This window comes from Stegostoma tigrinum, chromosome 16 (assembly GCF_030684315.1).
Source record: "Stegostoma tigrinum isolate sSteTig4 chromosome 16, sSteTig4.hap1, whole genome shotgun sequence".
Lineage (NCBI taxonomy): Eukaryota > Metazoa > Chordata > Chondrichthyes > Orectolobiformes > Stegostomatidae > Stegostoma > Stegostoma tigrinum.
In genome coordinates this window covers 5228168-5254980 of record NC_081369.1, presented here as the reverse complement: position 1 = coordinate 5254980, position 26813 = coordinate 5228168, and the positions used below count along the sequence as shown (strand labels likewise).

Below are 26813 nucleotides of genomic sequence, written 5' to 3'. Positions count from 1 at the left end.
GGGTGAGAGGAAGAACAGGTTAGGGAGGCAGAGACAGGCTGGGCTGGTTTTGGGATGCAGTGGGGGGAGGGGAAGAGCTGGGCTGGTTGTGCTGTATCCATTGTACCCGGTGTGGCCTCCTCTACATTGGGGAAACCAAGCGGAGGCTTGGGGACCGCTTTGCAGAACACCTCCACTCGGTTCGCAATAAACAACCGCACCTCCCAGTCGCGAACCATTTCAACTCCCCCTCCCATTCTTTAGATGACATGTCCATCATGGGCCTCCTGCAGTGCCACAATGATGCCACCCGAAGGTTGCAGGAACAGCAACTCATATTCCGCTTGGGAACCCTGCAGCCCAATGGTATCAATGCGGACTTCACCAGCTTCAAAATCTCCCCTTCCCCCACCGCATCCCAAAACCAGCCCAGTTCGTCCCCTCCCCCCACTGCATCAGACAACCAGCCCAGCCTGTCTTTGCCTCCCTAACCTGTTCTTCCTCTCACCCATCCCTTCCTCCCACCCCAAGCCGCACCTCCATTTCCTACCTACTAACCTCATCCCACCTCCTTGACCTGTCCGTCTTCCCTGGATTGACCTATCCTGTCCCTACCTCCCCACCTATACTCTCCTCTCCACCTATCTTCTTTTCTCTCCATCTTCGGTCCGCCTCCCCCTCTCTCCCTATTTATTCCAGATCCCTCACCCCATCCCCCTCTCTGATGAAGAGGGGTCTAGGCCTGAAACGTCAGCTTTTGTGCTCCTGAGATGCTGCTTGGCCTACTGTGTTCATCCAGCTTCACACTTTATTATCTTAACCCAATAACACGTTGTCAAGTTTGCAGATCAATGGCCACAACAAAGATACCAACCTGACTCTGGGTCACAAGCACAGCCAAAACACTTTGTTCCACTTAAAAATATTGAAAGTTGTTAACAGATTCATGCAAGTAGATGAGGAGAGGTGAGCCAGCTGATTGCTACTGTAAAACCACGTAAACCAGTGCCCTGAAAATACTGCTGTCATTAGAAAAGAAAAAGTTTGCATTTGTATCTCCTTGAATTGTCTCCTCACATCTCCAAGTACTCCATGACTACTTTTAAATAGAACAACTATTGCTTGGCAGCAACATCTCACAAACAGCAATTAGATGAATGAACAAAGAATGAATTTGTGGCCATGTTAGTTAAAGGTGGCTGAAACATTGGAAGAACACATTGCTCTTTAAATTGAACCACATGATTTCACTCTGATTATTTATTTAGCACGCACAAAGTCACAGAACCAGGGAATGGCCTGTTAGTAGCTCGACAGAGTTCTTTAGGCAAACCTCAAATTTAGTCAGCAGACACCCCTCAACATTGAGAATCATTACTAGAGTACACCACAGTTGCAGCCACCTGGTCTTGGCAACTCCACTGATGTTAGGTGGCTGTTCAGAGGCCTTGACTGGTCCAGAAACAGTTTAATAAGAGCTGTTGCTATTGGAGATCAGAGCAAGGTGGTAAAGCAATGGGGTTGACAATGAAAGAATGGATGCTTCCTCGTGTCAAAGATCCTCAGCTGTTTCAGTTCAGTATGGTGGGTTTAACCACCATGGGAGCGGCATAAGAGAAGGTATTCTACTTATAAGGTGACAAGGCAGGCTTGGGTTATAGTTGGGCTTGCTCAGTCACTTGCCTATTGTACTTATCTTCCTGATGTGGGGGAAAAGTGTTGCTTATGACTGGAAACTAGAAGAGGTTCGTTGATCTGTGAGTACCTGAGATGATGTACATTGTTGAGGAAGATTCTGTCAGTGATGACACCTAGATTAACAGGGGCAGGCAGGGTGGAAATCATGCTTCAATCTTTGGCCATCCAGAGTAATGTCCAGTTCCTTTTCAACTCTGGCATTATGAAGGTGAAATGTCTCACAGTATTGTGTTGGGACTGCTATATCACTGCTTAATGTGTTTTCTGGTTGTGGCATGTCTCTGCCTTTATGCCCCTGATTAATCAATTATAGGTAATCTTTCAAAAAAAATTTCAGATATATTATAGACAAGTGGCCTATGGCAATGGTTATATCTTAGTTGTGCATAGCTCCTTGTGAGAAAAGAGTGATCGAAATACAATACAATCCTTTGTTAGGATGTAATTGATTGGGAGACTAAGGTCCTGGATCTAAATAAAGAAAACCATTACGGCATGAGATGCAAGGTGGCTTTGGTAGAGTACATTACCTAAAGGAGTGATGGTGGATAGGCAATAACAAACATTTGAGCAGTGCACGCAGTAACTGCAACAATTGTTTGCTCCTATCTGGTAGAAAATTAACATTGGAAAGATTGCCCAGCCTTGGCAAATAAGGGATCATATCAGATCCAAGAAAAGGGCATAAAATTGGCTTTAAAATCTGAGAGCAGTTTAGATTTCAGCAAAAGAGGACAAAGGATTTGGTGAAGAGAACAATAGAGTACAGAAGTAAGCTTCTGGGAAATATACAACTGATTTTTGAAACCACTATTGATATTTGAGGATAAAAAATTAATGCAGGCAAATGTGTGTCTCTTACAATCAGAAGCAAGGACAATTATGATGGGGATGAAAAAGATGGCAATCCAATTAAATACATATTTTGATTCCATCTTCACAAAGGAGAAGGCAACAATATCCCAAAAATGTTGCAGAACACAGGGTCTAGCGAAAGGGAGGAACTGAAAGTAATCAATTTTGTAAGGAAACAGTGTTGCTGAAACTAATGGGATTGAAGACTGACAAAACCTCAGGGCCCAATAATCTACATCTCAGAATTCTTAAGAAAAGTATCCCAAGAAACAGTGGATACATTGATGATCATCTTTCAAGTCTCTATAGAGGATGGAGCAGTTCCTATGGATTGGAGGGAGGCTATCGTGACTTGCCAATTTAAAAACGGAGGTAGTGAGAACACATAACTATAGGCCAGTTCACCTGACATAAGTAGTAGGGAAAATGCTAGAGTCCGTTATAGAAGATTTAATATCAAAGCAAAACAGTAACAGGATAGGACAGAGTCAGTATGCACTTACAAAAGGGAAACCATGCTTGGCAAATCTGCTAGAAATTCTGAGATGTTCTAACTAGAAGAGTTGATAAGGGGAAGTCAGTGAGTGTTTTTCACTTGGACTTTTGAGGACTTTCAGAAAGATCCCACACAAAGAGACTAGCATGCAAAATTAAAGTGCATGGGATTGAGGGCAGGCTACTGACATGGACAGACAGCTGGTTGGCAGACAGGAAAAAGAGTAGAAGTTAGGTAGCAACTATTGTAAAGCTGCAGCAGGCAGTGACTAGTGGGGTACTGCAAGGATCAGAGCTAGGACCCAGATAATCACAATAAATATTAGCAATTTAGGTGAGAGAACTAAACGCAATATGTCCAAGCTTGCAGACAACACAAAGCAAGGTGGAAGGGTGAGCTATGAGGAAGATGCAGGAATGCTTCTGTATGATTTGGGCAAGTTGGGCGAGTGGGCAAATGCATGAAATATAATGTGTGTAAGTGAGAGGTTATCCACTTTTGGTAGCAGAAAAGGAAGGCAGATTACCTGAATGATGATCGATTGGAAAAAGAAGGAGGTGCAATGAGACCTGGTTGTCCTGGAACAAGAGTCACAGAAAGTAAGTATGCAAGTGCAGTAGGCAGTGAAGCCAAGTAGTTTGTTGGCCTTCATAACGAGAGGATTTACGTACAGGAGCAGGGGCGTCTTGCTGCAAATATGCTTTGATGAGATCACACCTGGGGTATTATGTGCACTATTAGTCTCCCTGTCAAGAGGAATAATGTTCTGATTACGACAGAGTGCAATGAAGGTTTACCAGACCAATTCCTTAGATGGTATATGATGAGAGACTGTATCAGTGAGGACTATATTCACTGGAGTTTAGAAGGAGTGGCTTTTTTTTGGAGGGGGGGGGGCGCGGTGTGTCTGTGTCTCATAGAAACCCAAAGCATTCTATCAGGCATAGACAGGGTAAATGCAGGAAGGACATCCCCAATAACCAGGGAGTGCAGAACCAGGCTTCATAGTCAAAGGATATGAGATAGTCCATTGAGGACTGGGATGAAGATAAACTTCTTCACCTAGAGAATGGTGATCCTGTAGAATTCTCTGCCTTAGAAAGCAAATGAGGCTAATTAATGCTTTCAAGGAGTTAGATGTGGAAACAGAAATTGCTAGAAAATCTCAGCAGGTCTGGCAGCATCTGTGGAGAGAAATCAGAGTCAGTATTTCAGGTCCGTTGACCCTTCTTCATAATCCAACAGGAGACTAGGTTGGATGATCAGCCATGGGCACATTAAATGGCAGAGCAGGCTTGAAGGCCGAATGACATACTGATATCCTTACTTTCTATGTTTCTATCTCTATAAATGACTTAAATGTTGGCTTTACTCTTTGCATATAGTACTAAGAATGTTTTTGTTTCCCAGCAAGGAGGAAGTCAATTATGACACTCTTTCATTGAGGTTAGTATTAGGAGCACAGGATGTTCTAATATTTTATGCATCAAGCTCTCTGTCAGGAATGTTACACTTTGATGTAGCATAAAGCTCCATCTGCTCTGCGCCAGCTTACTGCCACAGAGGAGTATTGCCTATTGCAGCTCTACAGAATTTCCATTTCACACAGCAGCAATCTTCCCAATGAGATCACCAATCTAATTCTAAACACTGAACTGTAGATTTATACCAATAAGGACCGAGTTGATGCAGTTTGACCACAAATGTGCCTTTCTCAAGATGCTTAAACTTCATTATGGGTTACTAAATTACAATGACTTAAGTAAAATATTGAATTGAGAAATAATCAAACCACAGATAATTAAAAGCTCATTAACTACTAATCAGCTCCTTTTAAAAAAAAACTTTCACAGAAAATGGGTTGTGCTAGCATTGGCTTTTTTTTTTGCCCATTCCTATGTGCCCACGAATTAAATAGCTGGCTAGGCTATTTTGGCATCTTATCAGCCGTCAGGGCTAAACACTGAGCTTAACAATTTCAGAGCACGAACACCCACTTCCTTGTGTATTACCTATCCCCCACTACCCTAGATCCTGTTATGAAATAGGTTGTTTCTGTACAGCCAATTTATTTTTAACTATTATCTCCTATCTAGCCACTCTTCTTCCCTGGCTTACTATCAACAATCCCTTAATCTACCTGTGTGCTCCTGAGATGCTGCTTGGCCTGCTGTGTTCATCCAGCCTCACATTTTATTATCTTGGAATCTCCAGCATCTGCAGTTCCCATTATCTCTGATACTATTTTAACCCCTTAATCTACCTACTGTCTTTTATCCCCCCACCTCCATCTATCCACTCACTCCTTACACACACACACACACACACACACACACACACACACACACACACACACACACACACACACACACACACACACACACACACACACACACACACACACACACACTCCACCCCAATTAGAAGATAAATAATGACTAAGAAACCATTGTCGATTGTCATAAAAACCCATCATGGTGCACTAATGTCCTTTAAGGCAATATCTCACCCTTAGCCGGTTAAGCCTACGGATGACTCCAGACCCACCGCAGTGTGGTTCACTCTCAACTCCCCTTAAGTGGACCTCGCAAGCACTCAGACCAGGGGGCAATTTGGGACGAGAAATAAATGCTGTCCCAGCATTTCCACGAAGAAATATTTTTAATTCTCCGCTCACATTCTGATGTATTAGTGAAGGAATGCTACATTGTTGTAGGTACCGCCTTTTGGGTGAAACTAAAGCAGAGATCCTGTCTGCCCTCTTAGATGGATATTAAGTATCTATCAGACTGTTTTGAAAAGAAGAGGCATTATCCCAAGTGACCTGGTCAATATTTATCCCTCAAATCAGCAATATAAACAGGTTATCTGTTTATTATCACATTTCACTCGAGATATTTCACTGCAATAAAGAGTTTTGGGAGTTTCTGATGTTATGATCGGAGCTATATAGACACAAGTCTTTCTTTATGGGGTCACTTGAGAATGTCATTGCTAAGTCTGATACATCCTTACCAAATCAGTAATGTGATCACTAGACTAATGTTGCTCCTTATATCTAGATTCCAAACTTGGTGGTTTCCGGTACAATTCATTTCACATGTTCAGCAACAAAATAGCAGAAATAGCCTTGATTGTGTTGAATGGTATCATTTTAGGAATAATTCTTGCAAAACTAAAACTGATCATCATTTAACAGACAAAAATAGTGATCAGCAATCAATTGTTAAGGATTTAGTATTGGTCCAAAAGCAATGGTTGTGTTCTTTACCCTTCCTGAGTCCCATCACTGGGAAACTATATTCAGACCTGCTGCCAACACAGTGTGGAGCTGGAGGAACACAGCATGCCAGGCAGCATTGGAGGAAAGATGGCATTATGGGTTGGGACCCTTCTTCAGCTGCCTGGCCTGCTGTGTTCCTCCAGCAACACACTATGTTGTCTCTAACTCCAGATCAATTGGTAAACTTTTCCCTTGGGATTTTTGCACCCTTCTGCTAATACCAGACATCCAGAAAATGTTCCCTGAAACATTCCCCCTTTAATGAACGGTGTCAAATCTTTCACCTTGCTTGATGAGATATGAGGCAGTGACTGCGCTCAAAACATTAACTCTGATTTCTCTGCACAGATGTTTCTCTGACAGACCTGCTGAGCTTCCTCAAGCAATTTCTGTTGCGTGTTTCAGATCTCCAGCATCATAGTTCTTTGAGTTATTTTATCTGCAGAAAATGTTGCTTTGAAATCTACTTTATAGGAGAGATGTGATAGAAACATAGAGAATAGGAGCAGGATAAGGCCATTTGGCCCTTTGAGTCTGCGCCACCATTCATCAAGATCATGATTGATCCATCCAACTCGATAGCCTAATCCTGCTTTCTCCCCATAACCTTTGATCCCATTCGCCCCCACGTGCGACATCTAGCCACCTCTTGAACACATTCAATGTTTTGGCATCAACTACTTCCTATGGTAACGACTTCTACGGGCTCACCAGTCTTTAGGTGAAGAAATGTCTCCTCACTGCCGTCCTAAATGGTCTACCCTGAATCCTCATACTATGACCCCTGGTTCTGGACAAACCCACCATCAGGAATATCCTCCCTGCACCTACCCTGGCCAGTCCTGTTAGAATTTTACAATTTCTATGAGATCCTCCTCATTTGTCTGAACTCTAGTGAAAGTAATATCAACCTAGTCAATCTGTCCTCATACGTCAGACCTGGCATCCCCGGAATCAGCCCGGTAAACCTTCGCTGTATTCCCGCGAGAATAACAGCATCCTTCCTCAGAAAAGGAGACCAAAACTCTCACAATATTCTAGGTGTGGCCTCACCAAGGCCCGGTATAACTGCAACAACAGCACTGGAGAAGGTGCAGAGCTCCACCAGGATGTTACCCAGCTGGAGATTCAGTTATGAAGAAAAGTTTGATAGAGATTGGACAGCAGCTATTCATTCCCTTAGGCTGACTTTTACCCATTCTTTTGTCTGTCCAACTGTTGTTTGTTCTCTCCCTGGGCTCCATCTCAGCCTATTGTTTACTTCTCCCCCCCCCTCGGGAGAATGTATACCAATCTTTTCCTAGCTAAAATCAGTTCTGAAGAAGGGTCACTGGACCCAACACATCAACCCTGCTTTCTCTCCAAAAATGTCAGGCCTGCGGAGTTTTCTCAGCAATCTGATTTCCAGTAACCACAGTTCTAAGTGTTTTTTGCTTACTGTTAAACTCACTGTCACATTTCTTCTAGGTATGCCCACTTTGAAGCTCTACTCCTCTCTCTGACAGGATTGCCATTCTAATCTTTTTCTTGTTTACGGTCATTACTTTTGTTACTGGTGTACAAGGTAATGAGAGGCATGGATAGAGTCGACAGCCAGAGACTTTTTCCCAGGGCAGGATTGACAGCCACGAGAGGTCATAGTTTTAAGGTGTTACGAGGAAGGTATAGAGGAGACGTCAGAGGGAGGTTCTTCACCCAGAGAGTTGAGAGTTCATGGAATACTTTGTCAGTGGAAGTTGTGGAAGCAGAGTCAGTGTGACATTTAAGCGACTGCTGGACATGTACATGGACAGCAGTGAATTGAGGGGAATGTAGGTTAGGTTATTTTACTTTTGGATTAGGATTATTCCACGGCACAACATCGTGGGCCGAAGGGCCTGTACTGTGCTGTACTTTTCTATGTTCTATGTCTTTGCCAAAACTCACTTCCACAGCTACATTACATTCCTCAGTGACTACCTTCGACTCAGACTCAACCCACATGGATTCCGACTCACATTTCATCCTTCTTCTTTTGAATCCACCCAGAATTACTGGTATCTCAGTGATGTACAACATTCTTCTAAAAGCTGTTCTCGCCGCATCCTGAGATCCACACTTAGTGCACACCATACGCAGATTCTCGACCTCCCTCTACTTCAGCACTGCTTCATGCTGGTTCCTTTCCTGCCTTTCAGTTCCACTTCATCCTCCAGTTCATCCAACGTTTCAAGAAACTTTTTCTTTTCCTTTCAGGCATTACAGGAATGCAAGATGCAACAACTTGGGGATATCCTGCTCATCTGGAACTTTCCACTCCTCCCCTTCCCTCTGATTCCATCCCTTCTCATAACCCCACCTCCTTTTGTGTATTTACTATCCCATCTGACCTTCTGCTCTCTGTTGCTGAACATTTTAGGTCTTAAGTGTTCGCCTTCTGTTACCCCACCTTAATGAATTTTAGGCACAACATGACGATTGATGTTCTTCGGTCGCCTTCACCTCTGTGCCTATTTCTTCGGGCAAGAGTCCTCTTTCTGGCCCATCAACACTCTCCCTCTACCTGGACCCCTCCCTCTCTCCTTTCACATGCACTCAACTTCTTAACTGAGAATTGTCGACAAGACATTGGTCATCTTAAGTTCAAATAGGTAACAGGGATAGTGAAATTATCTCCCTCTGAACTGAATGTACTCCATGCTCTGAGCCCTAAACCTGACTTTGTCAACTAGCCTGCTGACAAGGGTGGTGCTGTTGTTGTCTGGTGTACTGAGCTCTACAGTGTGGAAGTTGAGCGCCAGCTCTCAGATACCTCCTCCTACTCCAGCCCTGACTGACAATTCTTTCTCCAGTAAATCAATGATATTACCCGTGCTGCTTCCCCCCCTCGTCCGGAATTGGAAACGGTGATCAATTTTGTTTCCAATTTCCACCCCACTCTCACCTTCACCTGGACCATCTCCAATTCCTCCCCTCCTTGACATCTGTTTCCATTTGAGGATACACCAGCCACCAATACCCACTGCAAACCCACAGATTCCCAGAGTTACATTGACCACACATCCTCACATCCTGTACAGATTCTACCCCGTTCTCTTGCTTTCTCCGTCGCATCTGTTCTGATGATGCCAGCTTCTACAAGAGTGCCAAAATGTCCATCCTCTTTCTCAACCAAGGATTCCCCACCACTGTGGTTGACAGGGCCCTCAGCCATCATGCCTTCTCTTAGCTCCAACAACTGTGATAGGCTGCACCGGTTCCCACTTAAGCCCACCAGTTATATTTAAAGGGTCATTAGCTGTCATTTCTGCTACCTCTATTGGGGTGCCACCCAGTCTTCCACAAGGGTCGTTCTCTGGAATACCCTGATCCATTCTTCCTCCACTCCCAACATCTCCCCACACCACCTTCCAACCAACCAAAAGTATAAAATCTGCCTATTTGCATACTCCCTCCTCACTATCCAAGGTCCCAGACTCACCTTCCAGGTGAAGCAGCACTTCAACACACCACTGTGTTCCATGGAAAACATCCCTGTCTCAGGCATGCTGCAATGCTCCAGCAAATCCCAGCACAAAGTGGAAGAACAGGATCTCATTTTCCATTTAGGGACCCTTCAGACTTCATGATTAACTGACAAAGGAAGTCAGGAAATATATCAAAGAAAAAGAGACAGCCTATAAAGTGGCCAAGAGCACTGGGAAATCTGAAGATTGGGAAGGCTACAAAAATAGACAGAGGATAACAAAGAGAGCAATAAGGAAGGAGAAGATCAAATATGAAGGTAGGCTGGCAAGTAATATTAGAAATGATAGTAAAAGCTTCTTTCAATACATAAGAAACAAACGAGACGCAAAAGTAGATATTGGGCCTCTCCAAATTGATGCTGGAAGGCTAGTGATGGGAGATAAGGAAATAGCTGAAGAACTTAATAAGTACTTTGCATCAGTCATCACAGTGGAAGACATGAGTAGTATGCCAACAATTAGGGAGAGCCAGGGGGCAGAGTTGAGTACGGTAGGCATTACAAAAGAGAAAGTGTTAGAAAAGCTAAAGGGTCTAAAAATTGATAAATCTCTTGGCCCTGATGGGCTACATCCTAGAGTTCTGAGGGAGGTGGCTGAGGAAATAGCAGAGGCTTTGGTCGTGATCTTTCAAAAGTCACTGGAGTCAGGGCAAGTCCCAGATGATTGGAAAATTCCCTTGTAACTCCCTTGTTTAAGAAAGGATCAAGGCAAAAGATGGAAAATTATAGGCCGATTAGCCTAACCTCGGTAGTTGGTAAAATTCTAGAATCCATTGTCAAGGATGATATTTCTAAATTTCTGGAAGTGCAGGTTCAGATTAAAACAAGTCAGCATGGTTTTAGTAAGGGGAGGTCGTGCCTGACAAACCTGTTAGAATTCTTTGAAGAGGTAACAAGTATGTTAGACCAGGGAAACCCAGTAGATGTTATCTATCTAGACTTCCAAAAGGCCTTTGATACGGTGCCTCACGGGAGGCTGCTGAGTAAGGTGAGGGCCAATGGTGTTCAAGGTGAGCTACTGGCTTGGATTGAGGATTGGCTATCTGACAGAAGGCAGAGAGTTGGGATAAAAGGCTCTTTTTCGGAATGGCAACCAGTGGTGAGTGGTGTCCCGCAGGGTTCAGTGTTGGGGCCGCAGTAGTTCACCTTATATATTAATGATCTGGATGAAGGGACTGGGGGCATTCTGGCGAAGTTTGCCGATGATACGAAGATAGGTGGACAGGCAGGTAGTACTGAGGAGGAGGGGACACTGCAGAAAGATTTAGACAGTTTAGGAGAGTGGTCCAGGAAATGGCTGATGAAATTCAATGTGTGTAAATGTGAGGTTTTGCACTTTGGAAAAAAGAATACAGACATGGACTATTTTCTAAACGGTGAGAAAATTCGCAAAGCAGAAGTGCAAAGGGATCTGGGAGTGTTGGTGCAGGATTCTCCAAAGGTTAACTTGCAGGTAGAGTCCGTAATTAAGAAAGCGAATGTAATGTTGTTTATCTCAAGAGGGTTGGAATATAAAAGCAGCAATGTGCTTCTGAGGCTTTATAAGGCTCTAGTTAGGCCCCATTTAGAATACTGTGTCCAATTTTGGGCCCCACGCCTCAGAAAGGACATACTAGCCCTGAAGCATGTCCAGCAGAGATTCACACGGATGATCCCTGGAATGGTAGGTTTAGCGTATGATGAACAGCTAAAGATCCTGGGATTGCACTCATTAGAGTTTCGAAGGTTGAGGGGAGATCTAATAGAAACTTACAAGATAATGTATGGTTTAGAAGGGGTGGACGCTAGGATGTTGTTTCCGTTAGGTGGGGAGACTAGGACCCGTGGGCACAGCCTTAAAATTAGAGGGGGTAAGTTTAAAACTGAAATGAGATGACATTTCTTCAGCCGGAAAGTGGTGGGCTTGTGGAATTCATTGCCGCAGAGTGCAGTGGAGGCCGGGACGTTGGATGCCTTCAAGGCAGAGATCGACAAATTCTCGATCTCAGAAGGAATCAAGGGCTACGGGGAGAGTGCAGGGAAGTGGAGTTGAAATGCCCATCAGCCATGATTTAAATGGCGGAGTGGACTTGATGGGCCAAATGGCCTTACTTCCACTCCTATGTCTTATGGTCTTCTGATTCAATCTTGAGTTCAATAAATTTTAGAACTGAATATCTTCTTCCATGTCGTTACCCCTACTCCACTCACCAGGTCTTGTCGTCACATGGGCAGCTACCACAACCATTCCACTGTCAGTTACGAACAGTCCCAATTAGTAGTTGTCGATTCCCCCAGCCTGACCTTTACCCACTCATCTGTCTATCCAACTCATGTTCTCTCTCTCTCAGCTTCATTACTGCCTATGGTTTATTCTTCTCCTTCCCCAATCCCTTTAGCATATATACCAAACCTTTCCTAGCTACAATCAGTTCTGAAGAAAGGTCAATGAACCCTAAATTGTAACTCTGCTTTCTCTTCACATATCTGCCAGACCTGCTGAGTTTTCCCAGTAATTTCTGATTTTGTTTCTGATTTCCAGTAACCATGGATCTTTGTTTTATTTTTGGATAGACTAAGGTTGTTTTCCTTGGAACAGAGGAGTCTGAGGAGGGAGATGATTCAGATGTATAAATTTATGAAGGGAATAGATAGGCTGGGCAGGAAGAAACTTTCCCCCTGATGAAAGGGTCAAAAACTGGGGTCATAGGTTTAAGATAAAGGGAAGAAAGTTAGAGGGGATGGGAGGAAAAACATTTTCACCCAAAGTGTGGTGGGAATCTGGAACTTGCTGCCTGTCGAGGTGGTAGACGCAGAAGCCCTCATAACAACATTTGGATAGTGATAGCACGGCAAAAAAGTCTCAGAAAATAGGATTATAATAATTTAGTAGTTGTTTTTGACCAGCGCAGACTCAGAGTCATAGAGATGTACAGCACGGAAGCAGGCCCTTTGGTCCAGCTCGTCCATGCCAATCAGACATCCTAAATAAATCTAGTCCCATTTACCAGCATTTGACCCATATCCTGCTAAACCCTTCCTATTCATATACCCATCCAGGTGCTTTTAATTGTTGTAATTATATCAGCCTCCACCAATTCCTCTGTCAGTTCGTTCCATACATACACCACGCGCAGTGTGAAAAAGTTGCCCCTTAGATCCCCTTTATATCTTTCGCCTCTCGCCTTAAACCTATGCACTCTAGTTTTGGATTCTCCTGCTCCAGGGAAAAGGCCTTGCCTATCCACATCCCTCATGATTTTATAAACCTCTATAAGGTCAGCCCTCAACCTCCGATATTCCAGGGAAAATAGCCCCAGCCTATTCACCCTCTCCCAAGTGCTCAAATCCTCCAGCCCCAGCAAAATCCTCGTAAAGCTTTTCTAAGCTCTTTCTGGTTTCACAATATTTTCCTATAGGAGGGAGTCCAGAATTTTATTCAATACTCCAAAAGTAGTTGAACCAATGTCCTGTATAGCTGCAACAGCTCCCAACTCCTAACTCAATGTATTTACCAATAAAGGCAAGCATACCAAATGCTGCCTTCACTATCCTATCTACCTGCAATTCCACTTTCAAGGAACCATGAACATGCACTCAAAGGTCTCTCTGTTCAGCAACACTCCCCAAGACCTTACCATTAAGTGCATAAGTCCTGCCAGATTTGTCTTTCTAAAATGCAGAAGGAGGTTAGAAATTGCAGCAGGATCTTGATTAACGGGGAAAGTGGACCAAGAAATAGCAAATGCACTTTAATACAGATAAGTGTGAGGTGTCACATTTTGGAAAGTCAAATCAAAGTAGGAGTTTAGTGGCGAACGGAAGGGCTTAAGGAATGTAGAGGAACAGAGGGATCTTGGAGTTCAGACGCACAGTTCTCTGGAAGTGGAGTCACAGGTAGAGAAGGCAGTGAAGGCGGCTTTTGGTACACTGACCTTGATCAGTCAGGGCACTGAGTACTGAAGCTGTGATGTTGCAGTTGTGCAGGATGTTGGTGAAGCCACACTTGGAGTATCGTATTTAGTTTAGGTCACCTTGCTATAAACTGGAAAGAGTGCCGAAGAAATTTACAAGGATGTTGCTGGGACTCAACAGACTGAATATAGTGAGAGGCTGGGCAAGCTAGGACCATTTTCTTTACAATTTAAGAGACTGAGGTGAATGTATAAGATTATGAGAGGCATGGATAGGGTAAATACACTCAGTCCTTATCCCAAGTTTGGGGAATCAAGGATTAGAGGGCATCAGTTTAATGGAAGAGGGAAAAGAATATCTGGGAACCTGAGGGGCAACTTTTTTTTACACAGAGGATAGTACACATATAATGTGAGCTGCCAGCAGAATGGTTGAGGCAGGTACATTAACAACAATTAAAAGGCATTTAGACAAGTACATGAATAGGAAAGGTTTAGTGGCCAAGTGCATGGAAATTGAGTTAGCGTGGATGGACATTTTGGTCAGCATATAGCAGTTTAGGCCTGTCTCTGTGCTGTAGGACTCTATAACCTTCCCTTTATCTAAATTAAAGTCCATCTGCCACTGCCAGATTGATCTAAGAGCCTTTTTCTGTGCTGTACACCTCTATGACCTCCCACTAAAATATTATACAACATGAAAGTACTTGAATTACTCGATATTTGGCGACTGTCTGTCAGACAGTCAATCAATCAATAAGGTTTAGACATTATCTTAACTTTGACCTTGGGACGATATGCATTTTATGGACTAACAAATTTTACTTCTTTTCACGGTCACCTCTGGCTGCTAGAACTCCCACTAATGAGTGCACTTTGTGCCTCTAAGAAACATATAACCGTTTCGGGCAGCATAACCGTAAGTTGTCTACAATGAGGAGCTGTAAGTCATCTCTCACGAAACGACGGGTTAACATCAAACAACATAAGGAGGTTTGCCCCATTCCCACCGAAAATGACAATCATTCTGACCTTACCTATCTTGTGGCAATATAAGCGCACAGTCAGCGAGCAAACATCCACCAGTTTAGCTTCCCAACACAACGTTGACCTTTCACCCTTCCTGGATAACGCTTGCGCAGTGTCCCGAGGAGCAGCGCCCGTCTTTGGATGTAGGGTACCGCGCATGTGTAGTTTGCATGACGCCAACCTCAGGCACAGGCGGGAGGGAGGAGGGTAGCGCGCAGTGGCGGTGCTCTCGTGCGCGACCTCAGAACCGGTTCGTAACCGTCGAGTGGTTCGAGGTTTTCTCCGGAGCTGCTTCAACTCACTGCCTTCTCAAGGGACGACACTTTGGACCGTTTATGTTTTTATAAACACACTTCGAACTTCTTCAACAATAAATGAAACTTGTCTCCTTCCCACAAGCCCAACATAAAGAGGAGAATAAGCTTAGCGTGTTTGAAACTAACGCAGTTTCTAATAGACCTCAGGGGCGCTGGTGGTTTGATTTTTCTGAAGTAAAATGCATTGTCACTGTCTATTTCGGAGCAAGGCTACAAAATAACAAGAGGTTACGTTTCTCAAAAAAGGACGAAATTCGCAGAAAAAATTCGTTGCAAAAAAAGATAACGTAGTCGACACTGCGCTTGCGCTGGCGCGCTAGGTCCACTGGGAGTTGTAGTTCCCGTGTGCCGAAGGGTCCAATGAGGGGGTGTAGGGGTGGCGGCGGATGGGAACTACATGTTCCAGTGGCCTCTGCGGCCCATCTAAACTGCTATGTGGTTGTGTGTGGAGTTAGACCCCCTTTGCGCTGATAGTGATGATGTTAGGGGTTGTGGTTCAGGGGCTAGTAGAGACAAACCATTACGAGAGAGAGAGAAAAAGAGAGGGCTTCAGCTTCATCACACTGCCTGGAAGCTAGCTGCAAGGAAGTCAGAGAGGGAACGAAGACGCAATCCTTACCGCCCGCCCCCCCCCCCAGCCATGGATCCTTATGACCATCATCACCACTACTGACAGGAGAGATTAGAAGAACAGTTAGGCTGCAGAAATCACAGAGCCCAGCTGCAAACAACACCCCCATCCTCCAACTCAGTGAACACATTGCACATTTGGCTTTGTTACTGAAACACTGCTGAAGGGTAAGTGCTGATGAGCGGGCTCAGTTATACAAGCTGTAGAGTTTCTGTCCAGTACCTTAGCGTCAAGATGTTGCTGCATTCGGCGGGTTGCAGTTTCTTGATGAAATAAGCGTTTCGTTAATAGTTTCTTCTTCTGACACAAAGGATGCGATTTACAAATGTAGTCTGGTTTTCATTTAGTGAATGTTTTACAGAGGAGACAGATTTGTGCTCTGCTCTACGCTACATGTTCAACTTTCGTCCTTTATATTCTGTCGGATAAGATGTTCTCTCCATAAGGTTTGTTGCAGACCACGCGTAGGATAAAATGATATTAAAATAAATTCTGAACGGTATCAACTTTCTCCTACTCTTAGATCGTCTGCAAATTAAAGCAAGTCAATCGCTTGGACCTTTTTTCTTTGGTACCAGCTTGTGTTCAGACTTCTAGAAGGGTGTATGCGTACGAAGGAAAATATATAGCACTCTTTCTTTACATATATATTACCATTTTTAGCGTGTTCTGTAACGTCGAATGCTGCCCCGCAACGGCGTTAAAAATGCAACAAACTGAAGGTAGAGCATTTACAGACTTCAGATGTTGGAATCTTCGGCTTGCGGGTGCAATATGTACACGTTCCGCGGATTTTTTCATGTACGGTGTCGAGTTTTCTGTGAATGTGTTACGTAATTATATTACAGGTCTAGAATTTTTTCAATTTATAAGTTCATAAATGAGAAAATCTAAAGCGGGCATTTCATTTTATAATTTTGGTTAGCAATGGGAATAGCCATAATACCTCCCAGCCAAAAACAAAATGACTTTATATTTCCAACAAAGTTGCGGTTAACCGTGACCGTTATTTTAGGATCACTGCATCGCTCATTTTTCATATGACTTTCTGAAGAACGCTCCCCTGAAAGGATTCGTATGACCATTCTCATGACTTTTCTTAGGAATTAATAAAATGATCTGGACAATAAATGTAAGCTCAACAACCGATGACGTTTAACACATGAAAATGATGCACGTAGGAAACAAAAATGGATACAGTCAAGTATCCATGAATGAAGTTGAACAATCTAAGGGTGAAGTTGAATGCATCCAAAAGATTTGGAAGATTCAACTTCTGACGTGTACGAACACCCAAGTGCAAACTGCACAAAATGAACTGTGTGGTCGGAACTGTGGAGAACAGGAAGTCATGTTCAAAGTATTGACCACTCCTTCCAGGTGAAATAGTGCGAAGTCATGAAATAATGTTATTTTATTAATCCTAACAATGCAAATCAGGAGCAACTTAATATCAAAAGTAGTATACGAGGTGCTTGGGTAGTTAATTTCTCATATGTCCAAGGTTATAGAGGCTGTTCAAGTATAATACAGTAACAGAGGCTCAAAAATTGGCACAGTCAGGCAGATTCGTTGAGATTATGCCTTGTGTATACCTGATTGGTTGTAGATTTGTAGAACCAGTCCATTGGATATATTAAAAGTCTGTAGTTTAGGCTACTATTCTTTCTTATGTTCTTGCTTCTGACATAACATTCTGATGAGTAAAAACCAGATGAACTGTAGATACTGGAAATCAGAATCAAAAATAGAAATTGCTTCAAAAAAGCTCTGCAACAGGTTCTGAGGAAGGTTCACTGGACCCGAAAGATTAATTCCGATTTCTGTCCACAGATGCCAGACCTGCTGAGCTTTTTCAGCAAATTATGTTTTTTGTTTCATTCTGGTGAATCTTCATCTGGCTTCTGACATCTGCTTTCTCTTGTTCTTTGTTGAACTAAATTTATTTCTGTTTTTAGAAACTGGATGCTTAACAAAATGGTACTCACAACAGCACTGTGTAATGTAGACTGTAAGTTTCATATGTATATTTTATATCATTTCTCATAAGTTTAGATTTTGAATTAGTGATACTGGTTTTTCTGTTAGAAGAGTTAATGATTAAGTCACCGTGGCTGTAGTGGTGATTTCTTTTTACAACAGCTTGAGGGGGCAGCTTTTAGACCTAATTCGCTTTATTTACATTAGGAGCATTTACAGCTGAGGAAGGTAAGTAATTGTGCTTCAAAGTTACTGTTCTGGAATTTTTTTTTAAGTGTCAGGGAAACACTCTAACTTAGGTGGGGGAGAGTTTTGTTTTTGTTTTCAGGTTGGGTCAACTCTACAGAAATACTTGCATGAAGTTGGAAATATAAAGCAGTGCTCTTTTAAAAAAGGGTGGAAGGTGTTTGGATAAAACCCTGAATAGGCTTTTGAAGCTGAGAATATCTAAAACTCTGGAGTAAGAAAACTCCAGAAAAAGGCCATCGATTTTTCCAGACATGGACTTGGATTCACAGTTAATTGAAGCCTATTAAGATGTTTTAAAAAAAACTGAAATAAGTAAATGCATTGCTCGCGGAGGCCTCAACTTCTTTCAACTTGTATAACCTTGCTCAGTCAAAATCCTTCAGTGTTTTCTGTAGTTTAATGGTGTTTGCCTCTTGAGTGAAAAATAACATCTTTTATATCTTTTTCCTTCTCAAGTAAAACTATTTTCCTGATGTGTGTGCATATATCTGGTCAAATTGGAGTGTTCCTTGTGGATAGTTTGAGTCTGTGCCTTTTGTTCACAGCGCTTTATTCTCAGCCCAATTCCTTACCCTGACATCACGGTTCCCTTTTGTCTTCACCCTGTACCCCACCATCCTGCCCATTCACCACATCATACCTGGTACAGTACTTACAATGAGTTCCAACCCCAAGCACACTCATCCCTTCTAATTTCGGCTCCTGGATACACTTTTGTAGATGTAGAAATAGGAGCAGGAACAGTCTAATTGGCCTCTTGAACCCACTTCACAATTGAATAAGGTCTTTGCTGCTCTACTTCAGGAAAGTATATGAAGGAGGGCTAGCTGATTTGAGATATCTGGCTAAATTTAGCTAAGAACCTTAGCTACAGAATACTGCTGCAGAGGTCCCTCAGGATAGCATCTTTGCACCTCCTTTTTAGCTGCTTGTCCACATCCAAATACAGCAAGATCTGGACATTAATAATTCTTTTCACATTTGCATGTCGAACACTTTTTTTCTGCCACCTCTGCACCTATTTCTTTAACTTGGAGTCCAATCCACCCCCTACACACGCCTTCTCCCACCTCCAACACACCTCATCCTCCTGGACACCACCTCAAGGCCTCCTACCCTCCCTCAACTTCTTCATCTGCCATTGTGACATCGATTGCCTCAACCTCTCCACCCCTGTCACTTACTCCAACTTCTACCCCTATTGAATATGCAGTCCTTTGCTTCCTCCACCCAAACCTAACCTCATCATCAAACCTGCAAATAAGGGAGGTGCAGTTGTGGTATGGCACACTGACCTTTACATAGCCGAGGCCAGGTGCCAGCTCTCTGACATCTCATCTTACCGCCCCCTTGATAATGACCCACCCTGACCACCAAAACATCATCTCCCAGACCGTCCATAATCTTACCATCTCTGGTGATCTCCCACCCACAGCCTCCAACCTCATCGTTCCCCAACCACACGCCACCTGTTTCTATCTCCTTTTCTAAATTCACAAACGTGACCGCCCCAGCTGACCCATTGTCTCTGCCTACTGCTGCCCTGCTGAACTCATCTCCACTTACCTAGACTCTGTTTTCTCCCCACCTCCCCATGGGCATCAGCATGGACCCAAGCTATGTCTGCTTCTTCATAGGATACATGGAACAGTCCCTCTTCTGCTACACTGGCACTATCCCCGACTTCTTCCTCCACTACATTGATGACTGTATCGGTGCTGCCTCGTGCTCTCACAGGGAGCTTGAGCAGTTCATCAACTTTACTAACACCTTTCACCCCAACCTGAAAATCACCTGGACAATTTTCGATACCTACCTCTCTTTCTGGACCCCTCTGTTTCCATCTCTGATGACTGCCTTGTAATGGACATTTATTTCAAACCCACCAACTCCCGCAGCTACCTAAACTACACCATCTGTCACCCAAGAATGTGATCCCCTACTCGCAATGCCTCTGCCTCCACCATATCTGCTCCCAAAATGGAGTGTTCCACTCCCGCACATCCCAGATATCCTCTTATTTGAAGGACCGTTAGATCCCCCCACTCTGGTGATTGAAAATGCCCTCAAACACATCTCTTGTGTCTCCCACACCTCTGCCCTCACATCCTCTCCCCACAAGAAAAACAAAATTAAAGACAGAATCCCCCTTGTCCTCACACCCCACCAACCTCCACATCCAACATATCATTCTCTGCCACTTCCACCACCTACAATCCGACCCCCACACTAAAGAGATATTTCCCTCCCCACCCCTATCTGTCTTTCCTAGGGACCACTGTCTTCATGACTCCCTTGTCCACTCCGTACTCCCCACTAACCCCACCACCCTCAGCACCTTTCCCTGCAAGCACAGGAAGTACTACATCTGCTGCTACACCTCCCCCCTCACCTCCATTCAAGGCACAAAACAAACCTTAGACATCAGACATGGGGTCACCTGCACATTTGTCAACTTGGCCTATTGAATCCGCTACTCCCGATGTGGCCTCCTCTAAGTCAGCCAGACCAAGCAGAGATCTGCGCTCTGTATGTGACAAACAACAACACCTCCCCATTGCAAAACATTTTAACTCACCGTGTGACATGTCCATGCAGGGCATCCTCCAGTATCACAGTAACACTACCTGCAAACTGGAGGGCAGCAAAACATATTCCTCCCCTGGAGCCTACAACCCCTTGGCCAAAATATGGATTTTACCAGTTTCAAAATCAACCACCCCTGGCTCATCTCATGTCCAACCCTCCCTCTCATCCCCACCTCCTCAACCTGTCACAACCATACCATCTTCTCTCCTACCTATCCACCACTCTCACTTCACTGACCAATCCCAACTGCTGCCTACCTGCACTTACCTATTATCATCCCACCTACCTTCCCCAGCCCCACCCTTCCTGTCTCTGTTTATTTCTGAGCTCCCTTCCCTCTCCCCATTTCTGAAGTAGGGTCCGACCTGAAACGTCAACTTTCCTGCTCCTCTGATGCTGCCTGGCCTGCTGTGCTCCTCCAGCTCCATACTTTGTTATCTCTGACTCCAGCATCTGCAGTTCTTGTTGTCTCAAGATCTGGATGTTACCCAGGTTTGGGCTGACCAGTGACTGGTAATGTTTGGGTCACCCAAGCACCATCTCCTATGACCATTCAAACAAGATAGAATCTCACCATTGCCCCATGACATTCAATCTCTCATCACTGAAACTCCTATAATCAACATCATGGAGATTACCACTGACCAAAATCAACTGGACAAGACTTCTGAAAAGCCAGTCAGAGGCTAGGAATACTGCAGAGAATAACTCACTCCTATTCCCCAAAGCCTGTCCACTGTCAGCAAGGGATAAATCAAGACTGTGATGAAAGTCTTCCCACCTGCCTAGCTAAGTGCAGCTCCAAAAACACTCAAGCTTGACACCATCCGGGACAAAGCAGCCCACTTGCTTGCCACCATGTGCACATACGTTCAATCCCTCCAAAACAGACTCTCTGCAGCAGCACTGTGTACTATCCACAAGATACACTAAAGAAAATCAGAGATTCCTTAGACAGCATCTTCCAAACCCATGACTATCTCCATCTAGAAGGATAAGGACGGTAGGTACATGGCAACACTGATGGCTGCAAGTTCTCCTCCAAGCCACTCAACATCCCAACTTGTAAATAAACCACTGTGTCAATATCAAAGAACTCCCTCCTAACCATGTGGTGAGTCAATCTAGACCAAATAGACTGCAGCGTTTCAAGAAAGCAAATTAGTTGTCCTTGAGAAAGTGGCATTGTGGGTGGGCAATAAGTGAATGAATTTTAAGGCTTTTTTAAAAATTCACTCGTTGGATGTGAGTATCACCAGCTAGCATTCAATGCCCATGCCTGACCTCCAAGCAGTTGTTTAAGGTCCAACCACATTATTTGGCCTGAGTCCAGATACAGTAAAATTCCCCAAAAGGCATTAGTGAACCAGATGGGATTTTGTCAATTGATAATGGCTACACAATTGCCATTAGGCCAGGTTTCACTATCTGCTATGTTGGATTTCAAACCTATATCCTCAGAACATTAGCTTGAGCTTCTGGATTACTAGTCCAGTGACATTAGAACTAGGTTACTGCACCCTCTATCATCCCTTCTACCTATCCTAAATTCAAGAACTTAGCAGTTTGATGATAATTCTACAGTGTTCAACTCTAGTTGAATTTCCACAAACAGTTACTGGCATTTGCAAAATTGAACCCCTTGTACCTCCTCCCCTTCAACAGCCACAGTCAGGAGTGACTCATTTGCTTGAACAGCTTGGAGCAACCTATCTCTACCCAGGACAGAACAGATTACCAATTGACATCCCAACCACTGGGCCTCATATTTTCCTAACCTCAACATCTCTGACACATTGCAGCTACAATATTGACAACCTATAGGATGCATTGCAACAAGTTTGTTACATTACAGCACTTCTTCTGGCTGCAACTTCTATTAGGAAGAAAAGAGTTGTAACTTTAAGAATGTCTTCACCTCTAAATTCCCTTCTAAGTTACAATCATCCTAACTTAGATACAGTTTTCCATTGGCGCAACACTCTTGAATTCCCTAATTAACATTATGGGAGCACCAACAGAACAAAAACAATGATAGTTCAAGGAGACTCACCACTAGGTTTTCTGAGAATCTAAGGATAGGCAACAAATGCAGCTATGCCAGTGACGCACACATTCTAAGAATAAATTTATGGAAGGTTGCCGTACCCCAGTCATTAATGCTGCTACGATGAAAGTAAATGAAATTTAGTTGTATAGAACTTCTAAGTATTGCTGGAAGAAAAATGACAAAGTTTGCCAAAGCTTTTTGTCGTGCACACATCAGAATGATCTGCAAGAATGCCATTTTAATGGGAAACCCAATATTTACGCTGCATGAGAGGAAAGTGAGTTTCAACTGAACAATTTAGGCAACAACCATTTGCTGTGTCATTATTCAAGGCATTGCACTGAGATGTGGTTAACCTACGTGGTTTAAATTTTAAACAAATCCTAATGGTGAACTGTCAATCGTGTTAACTGGTACATTCTCTGTGGCAATACTTTTACCAATCTGATTCCACTTTCCAACCAGCCAGCACTGTCCTTTCATAGTACAAATATTTGTTTGCCCCTTAAATTAGCATTTCATATGGATTGTCCCAATGTGTGCCAGACAAAAAACTTTGACAAAATATGCTTTTTCAGCAGTATAAGACAAAATTACACAGAGAGCAAACAAGAAACCTGCTTACCTTATCATATTGGATTTCTACAACCTTGAAGGGATAAATGTACAGCCTTGTTGGAAAAATAAATTTGTCTGTTAATTAGGTGTTTTATAAGCAGTTATCATAATGCTTAAGTATGTGAGTTGCTTCTTTTGAATTGCACTGAAATTTTCATACTTTTTAAGTGGTAACATTCACGTGTGAACTCCCAAGAGCTTTTTGTAGACAGTTATGTGATGAAACAGGAATAATTTTGTAACTGATAGTGGTATTAATGTTGTTTATGAGCACAGTAGTCTGCCTTGGATCCAGTGTTCTCAAGAATGTCACCTTCACCTGGGTCACAATTACCCTCAGCTATATCATTTTGCTGTGGATTGACTGATCCATACTTCAGACCTAAGGCTATGAAAAGGGTTTTTCTACATGTATTGCAGTTTTGCCCCTAACTAAAGCAGACTTTTATCTTCTTGATATAACATATTCTGTCATATTTAAAGACTTATTTCAGATGATATCCAACATTGCTTGTGTATCGAATTGTCTATATTCATCCTCATCAGTTGTACCTGGAGGCTACTATTGTTTTTTGTTCTCCCTTCGTTCTCTTCTTTCACTCTAATTAATGTAGCAGTTCTGTCATAGTTTGATGCAATCTCACTGTTTGTTCCATTTTTTTAAAGCTTTTTCAGTAGAATAGATTTCGAATTTATTTTAGTAATGGTACACTTTGAGTATATTTGTAATATGAACTCTTGTTGCTGTTCATTAGAGTTAGCATGTTAATTTTCCATTTTAGAAGTACAGAAAGTTGTAAGTCTTGCAAGAATAGCATCGGGCCTGAAATTTCTTTGCATTTTATACTTTTACTGCTGAAATGTGGCATCGATGGTAAAGTGAAATTTAGCCAGAACCTATTGTGAACTGAATAACAAGTCTCAGGCTAGGAGGTGGACAATCAGACATGTTTCAAAGTAACAGTGTGACAAGACTGTGTATTGCTGCCAAAATATTTGATCTGTACATATAACAGATACTCTGAGAATTAGACAGGTAAAAATTGGAGGTAAGAATGTAACAATTTTGTGGTGTACTAATAACAATGCTGCTTGCAGAATCAGAAAAGGCCCAACAAAATATTGTAGATCAAGTAAAGCACGGAGGTTGAGAATATAAATGGAGCAGGAGCACCAAAGGTGTTAGAAGGAATACGTTCAACGAAACTAGAGTGAAGACTGAACTGTGCAATTTTGTCTGTTCAAAACAAAATGGTAATGACAGATTGCAGATGTGAAACAAATGTTAAAAGAAGAATAGAGGTAGCCAGGAGTAATTTTGTGAAACTGAAGAATGTGTGAACAACAAGAAAATTCAAGCTTGTAACAAGGTAACAACTCAGAAGATACTACAGTCTATTTACTTTCTTGTATGCCTCAGAAACTTGAACAATAAGTAAAGATCAGTAGGGAAAAAATAGATGTTTTGAAGTATGGGAGCTAAAACCTATGCCGAAAGTTCCATACAAGGATGGTAAGACAATAAGAGATGCTTGAAACTGAAAGAGCAAAAAGACCTGTTAAAAAGTAACATCAGGACAGACAATGTCAGTATTTTAGCCACTTAATCAGAGCTGAAACGCTTGCAGAGATCTTTTCTGGAGGGCAAAGTGGAGGGCAACAGGAAAAGAATCATCCTAGGTACAATTGAATGACCGATGCCATAGAGTTCTATAGATGTACAAAACTTTAGTCAGGCCACATGTGGAATATTATGTAGAGTCCTGGTCACCACACTACCAGAAGGACATGGATGCTTTGGAAAGGTTTCTAGAAAAGGTTTGTCACGGTGTTACCTGGTCTGGAGATATTTAGTTATGGATAAACTCAGATTTTCTACTTTCATCCATACTGAAAGACGAAGGATGACGGGCGAGCTAATAAAGGTCTACAAAATTATAAGAAGCATCGACAGGGTGGATAGTCAGTGGCTTTTTTCACAGGGTGGAAGGGCCAACTTACAACAGGGCACAGGTTCAGGGTGAGAGGAGGAAAGTTTAGGGGAAAAGTGCAGGGAAAAATTTTCACACAGGGTGGTGGGTGTCTGGAACGTATTGCCAGTAGAGGTGGTCGAAGTAGGCACATTAGCAATGTTTAAGACCTATCTTGATAGACACATGAATGGGAGGTGAACAGAGGGATAGAAACCATATGTGGGCAATAAATAGTGGGTCTAAGCAAGGACTAGGAATCTGCATAGGCTTGGTTGGCTAAAGGGCTTGTTCCTGTGCTGCATTATGTTGTGTATTATACTGTATGTGTGAAGGTGGCGTGGGACAGATGAGTGTGGCATACTATGACTGCAGATCTGGCAGGAGTAGGCACATGCTGTAGATGCAGCATGTAGTACTTATGAAAATACTTTCTTGTCTTAAATTTACTTTTCTTTTCCTGCATCCCTTTTAAAATATTCTGATAAATCAAGAGCTAGTTATTTCTATCATGGCACCATCTGGTAATTATTAGTGGATATGGAAGTCAGCTGGCTAAATTGAGTTGACAATGAAGATCAGTTATCATCATTAATGGTGAAGCAGGTTTTTGAGGGGTATATAACTTACTCTGGGAATTACTGCTTGTGTTCACAGAATCCTTGAATTGTTATAGTGTAGAAGGAGGCCATTCAGTCCATTGTACCTGCACTGGCTGTATTACCTGTTGTCAATGTCCTGCTTTTTCCCTATATCCTTGTACACACTTTCTATCCAAATAATCATCCAATGCCTGCTTGAATGCCTCAATTGAACCTGCCTCCACAACATTTCCAGGCAGTTGTCCCATACCATGATTACTCATTGTGTTAAAATATGATTTTTCTTCCATCACCCTTGCCTTGCTTGGACATCATTGTTTTTATTGAATTCAGTTAGAAATGCCAGTAAATTGGGAGAGGGGAATGTGCAGTGGGACCTGGGTGTCCTTGTGCATCAGTCACTGAAGTTAAGCATGCAGGTGCAGCAGGCAGTGAAGAAGGCAAATGGTATGTTGGCCTTCATTGCAAGAGGTTTTGAATACAGGAGCAGGGATGTGTTTTTGCTGTTGTGCAGGGCCTTGATGAGGCCACACCTAAAATATTGTGTGCAGTTTTGATAGGAGGAAGGATGCTCTTGCTCTCGGTGGAGTGCAGCAAAGGTTTACCAGGCTGATTCTGGGGATGGCGGGACTGACGTTTGGGAAGAGATTGACTAGGTTAGAATTGTTTTCATTGGAGTTCAGACAAATGAGGAGGGATCTCATAGAGACATATAAAATTCTAATAGGACTAGACAAGGTAGTTACAGGGAGGATGTTCCTGATGGTGGGTGTGCCCAGAACCAGGGGTCACAGAATGAGCATTTGGGATCAATGATTTAGGATGGAGATAAAACATTTCTTCACCTAAAAGAGTGGTGAAGTTGTGGACTTCATTATCACATAAAGTAGTTGATGCCAAAACATTGAATGTATTCAAGCGGCAACTAGATATAGCACTTAGGGCGAATGGGATCAAAGGTTATGGGGAAAAAGCATGATTAGGCTGTTGAGTTGGATGATCAACCATGATTGTGAAGAATGTTGGGGCAGGCTCAAGGGTCGAATTGCTATACTCTGTGTTAGTATGA

General features: G+C 42.9%; 2 protein-coding genes across 12 annotated transcripts in view; one reads left to right on the top strand and one right to left on the bottom strand.

Annotated features, from left to right (window-relative positions):
• LOC125459658 (L-fucose kinase) overlaps positions 1-14835 on the bottom strand; it is a 335292-nt gene extending 320457 nt beyond the window's left edge. Inside the window, exons 1-2 of one of the 4 annotated variants that reach the window (XM_048546286.2) lie at positions 14747-14815; positions 3555-3606 (exon numbers count right to left, since the gene is read on the bottom strand). The gene's annotated coding sequence lies outside the window, so the exon portion shown is untranslated. Of the gene's footprint in view, positions 1-3554; positions 3607-14741 lie in introns of all 4 variants that reach the window. The other 3 variants (XM_048546285.2, XM_048546284.2, XM_059651579.1) reach the window with 3 other exon arrangements.
• Positions 14836-15442: 607 nt separating this feature from the next.
• The window catches only part of st3gal2 (ST3 beta-galactoside alpha-2,3-sialyltransferase 2), a 297050-nt gene continuing 285679 nt past the window's right edge, over positions 15443-26813 (top strand). For 7 of the 8 annotated variants that reach the window (XM_048546296.2, XM_048546294.2, XM_059651573.1 and 4 more), the window contains exon 1: positions 15450-15853. The gene's annotated coding sequence lies outside the window, so the exon portion shown is untranslated. Of the gene's footprint in view, positions 15854-26813 lie in introns of all 8 variants that reach the window. The other variant, XM_059651578.1, reaches the window with a different exon arrangement.